Source organism: Acinonyx jubatus, chromosome B1 (genome assembly GCF_027475565.1).
Source record: "Acinonyx jubatus isolate Ajub_Pintada_27869175 chromosome B1, VMU_Ajub_asm_v1.0, whole genome shotgun sequence".
In the NCBI taxonomy this organism is placed as follows: domain Eukaryota; kingdom Metazoa; phylum Chordata; class Mammalia; order Carnivora; family Felidae; genus Acinonyx; species Acinonyx jubatus.
Window position 1 is genome coordinate 153,951,639 of NC_069382.1, and position 4,573 is coordinate 153,956,211.

The 4,573-nt window shown below is 35.0% G+C and overlaps 1 pseudogene; it reads left to right on the forward strand.

The window, feature by feature from the left end:
* Window positions 1-3,594: 3,594 nt before the first annotated feature.
* On the forward strand, window positions 3,595-3,693 carry LOC113601058 (uncharacterized; annotated as a pseudogene).
* The last annotated feature ends 880 nt before the right edge of the window (window positions 3,694-4,573 follow it).

Sequence of the window (4,573 nt, forward strand, 5' to 3'; positions counted from 1 at the left end):
GGGATAGGTGGGACTGGAAGGGATGATGAGGGAGATTTGGAAAATTGGAGTAAAAATCACAAAACTCTGGAATTAAAAAAAAATAGCCTTGGTTTCACAGATCTAGAGAAGTTTTGCTATGACATGAATGAAGTAGGATGCTAGGGAGTTGCTCAAAGATATAATTGGAAGGAAATGATGGAAATTTCTTGGGAGATGGAAAAGTTTTATATCTTACTTGGAGGGATGATTGCTTGGGTATATGCATTTACGAAAACTCATCAGTTGTATGCATAAGATCTGTGCATTTCATCCTGTGTAATTTTTTCTCAATAACAGAATAATATTGTTTCTTTGGAAACTCCAAAAATTAAGCTATCATCAAAAATGTGAAAGATGCAGTGATAATGATTCCTACAGCATTTCCATTTAATTCTCCAATAGGTTAAGTGTATGGCTGAAGGTATTGAAGAATAATTATCAGAAGTAACGATTGTGTCAGAATGGGTATTTTCTACTAAAAAAAAATTATTCCAGTCCCTAGCACTTAGTACTCAGTTATTCCAAAGCAAAATAATCTAGTTCTTACCATCTGATATGTATCTATTCTTCTGGAAATGGATTTCTCTTCTTTTTTTTTTTTAATTAATGTTTATTTATTTATTTTTGAGAGAGACAGACAGAATGCGAGCGGGGTAGGGGCAGAGAGACAAGTAGACACGGAATCTGAAGCAGGCTCCAGACTCCGAGCTGTCAGCACAGAGCCCAACATGGGACTCAAACTCACAAACCCCGAGATTATGACCTGAGCCGAGATCGGTCACTTAACCGACTGAGGCACACAGGCACCCCTCTTCTTTTTTTTTTCCCTCTGGTAACAATCAACTTCAGGAGTTTGCTTTCATCCAAAATATGTCTTGCATTGTCCAAAATTTATTCACATGGACTATGACTATATAACTATTTCCAAGAGTATTCCACTGTTCCACAATTTTCATAATACTAATTTAATAAGAACTAGAAAGAAATGGACAAATATTCTGAACATGTTGGTAGTCACACACATGAAAGAGATGTTAAAAATAAATTATTTGAGGAGTATCTGGGTGGCTCAATTGGTTGAGCATCCGACTTCAGCTCAGGTCATGATCTCACAGCTTGTGGGTTCGAGCCCCACATGGGTCTCTGTGCTGACAGCTCGGAGCCTGGAGCCTGCTTCAGATTCTGTGTCTTCCTCTCTCTCTGCCCCTAACCCACCCACATTCTGTCTCTCTCTCTCTCTCAAAAATAAATAAACATTAATAAAATTAAAAAATAAATTAAAAAATAAATTATTTGAAATTACAAAAACCTGCTGCATCAATAAAATCCTATGTTATTCAATATTCTAGAGACATTTTTGCATATTCTCTCAAAATTAAACTGTGTATATCTTCTATACACTTTTACTAAGATACTATCTCTGATACCTTCTAATTCACTTGCCAGTTTTGGGTGAACCATTCAAGGGAATTCTATCTCTTACATGTGACAGTGCAAGTAACCCTTCCTATTGGCTCTTAACGCTTTCAAGATTCAATTGTCATTGAGAATTTGGTAGTGGATGGAGATGCAATATGGACTCTGTAGAAAAGTGGAAAAACAAAATCATAGCATTGGTCCCTTGGTTTTGGAGGCAAAGCCATGCTCCCTTTTTGCACAGTAACTCTCCTTTGAGCATATTACTCCTCTCAGCAATAGTAAACAAACACATACATATATAATTGTGCTTTGTCCAGTAGCTCTAGAGATTTTTTTCATTGGAACAAATTAGGTCACAGTCACATCTCTGAATTAAATTCAGGCTGGAAATGAAATTATTTGATCAGCCATTTCTGAATCCCATATGCCCATGGAGCTTGGAGGCAAGTATAGATAACCTGTTGCAAGTGGAAGTCAAATCAAACATGGGAGCAAATTAGTGTTAGCATTAGCTAAAAAAAAAAAAAAAAAAAAAAAAAGGCAAATCTGTGGCAGTTTTATATTTACCTATCATTGCACTTTTTCGAATTGGTAAGCCCCCAAATCGTATCTGGAGATGCAAAATTGTGTCTGAAGTTAGAGCATGTCCTTCTTATTAATTTAATATAATAAAGGTTAAAGGTAAACACTACCTCAGGCATTCACAATACTAAATATTTAAAGAAAATTTCCACCCACTGTTTACCCTTTTCATAACTCTACGTCATGCGATTACTTTTTATTCCCCCCCCAGAGAAGTAAGAAACATTGTCCGCATGTGCTCTTTTATTATTTCCTCATTTCTAGTCCCGCTGACCTCTCTCCTCTGATGGAAGTGGTGTGGAACAGCAACAGGGGGTGTCCTCACTCTGGCAGATATTTCAGGATAATTCTGTTTGATACCTCAACACCTTTTGTAATTCCAAGCAGATGACATTTCCTATTCATACAATAGGCATGGGATGTTAAGGACAACATATCTTTCATATTTTCTTTTCCTGACTTCTTGCTGTACACATCTTTAATTCACATGACTTTTTAACTTCTGGATTACTTTGAATAGGTCATAGTAATATAGATGTAGGGAGTACAAAAAAAGCTAAATACATTTAATCAAAGCCTAAAGATTTAAAAATTCCATCACTTCATTGAAATTTACAGAGAACAAGCATAGCAATTATTTTGATTATAATTATAATTGTGTTAATTATAATAATCTGTACAAATTTTTCTAAAACCCAAAATCAAACCAAGAAATATCTTGTGCCTGATAAGATAGCCTTATTTTAACTTTAACTATTTCAAAGACATTCTCTTATACCCTTGTAGAGTATAATTTTTGTTTGTGAAAAAAAATAAAATGTCACTGTCTTTACACACACTATGGCATGATTGCTGTACATGGTCAATTTAACAGAATAAATTAAAATTGTTCTCTAGGGTATGATTCTTTTTTCAAGAGTTTAGGAGTACAGGATAAAAATAGAAGGAAGGAAATCTCCCTACTTTCATGCATTTATACCTAGAGAATATGTTACATTATATATGAAATCAGGCATATCCACAGACTGGGGTGGAAGCTAATAGGCAACAAGATGATAAGAAAAAGTTATTTTTAAATAACAGGAAGCTCTGTTGATACTGTGTAACATTTATTTTAAAGATGAAGAAACACTCTAGATTGATTTTAATAGCTGGGAGAAAGGCATAAGGAAAGGTTGCAGGAGATCAGCAGGAAGGAAATGACTGTTGATGAAGTTCATTCATTCTATTAGACTTAATCTTCCTTATTCCACTTCATTTTCTCAGGAACATTTTGAGGTTGCTGTTATTCAATATTTATTTCGTGAAAGCTAACACCGTGTTAAGTAACTTCCCCAAAGGCTTCAGAGTTAGAGTGGTCAGAATCATGAAACAAATGGTGAGTGCATTATTGTTTTCACAGCTAGCATCAAAGTTGCTCATGAGGGAGAATTTTCTTGTTAAGGAAAATGTTTTTATGACATCGGTTAGGGTGGAATACCAGGGCCTCTGGGAATAGGTGGAGGTAGGAGCTCAAATTGCAAAAGAAAAATTAAATAACAACATGTTTCATTAAAAGAAATAAAATTGAGTGCACACTTTGGCAGTACATATACTAAAATAGAAGGATACAAAGAAGATTAGCATGGCCCCTGCGTAAGGATGACACCCAAATTCATGTTCCATATTTTTTTAAAAGTGAATAAAAATTAATTCATTCATTAAAATACACAAACAAACAAACAAATAAATAAATAAAATAAAGTTGAGGGATCACTACTTTCATGTGCTCATGAAAGGAAAGACAATAAATAAAATAAAATAATAAAACAAAATAAAATAAAGTTGAAGGTTCACTACTTTGGTGTGCTCATGAAAGGAAAGACAAAAAAGGAAAAACAAAAGAAAGACAGATTGAAAACAGAGAGTTTTAGTAAAACTAGGCTTTAGATGAGCTAAAAATTCAAAGAGAAGTCCAAGGATAGATGAAGAAACTTTGACAAACAAGAATTTTGAGTGCAAACGAGCATTGCCTTGTGTTCCTTAAATCTTCAGTCAAGACTGACAAAAACTTGGTCAAGAGAGTTTTGCTCAAGTTGTTGCAGTGGGTTGGTGAAATTTGAACATGGGTCTAGATGTCAAACCTGAAAACTGTGTGTGAAATAGACACACATGTGTAAAAGAAGAAGCCTGGAGTTTGAGGTGCCTCAGTTGTTCATAGAATTTTTTTTTCTTGTCAATTTACCTAAATCTCAGCTGGAAAATGTTATCTAACACCTCTCCTTTATTTGACTTGTGTTCTTTTTTTTAAATGTTTTTAAATATTAATTAATTAATTAATTAATTAATTTGAGAGAAAGGGAGAGGGCAAGCAGGGCAGAGGGGCAGTGGAAGAGAGAGAGAATCTTAAGCAGGCTCCACAATCTTAAGCAGCTGAATGCAGGGCTAGATGCCACAACCCTGGGATCATGACCTGAGCCAAAGTCAAGGTTCTGATGCTCAACTGACTGAGCCACCCAAGTACCCGTGACTTGTTTTTGTAGCTGAGCACTAAAGAAATAATTTACAGGAA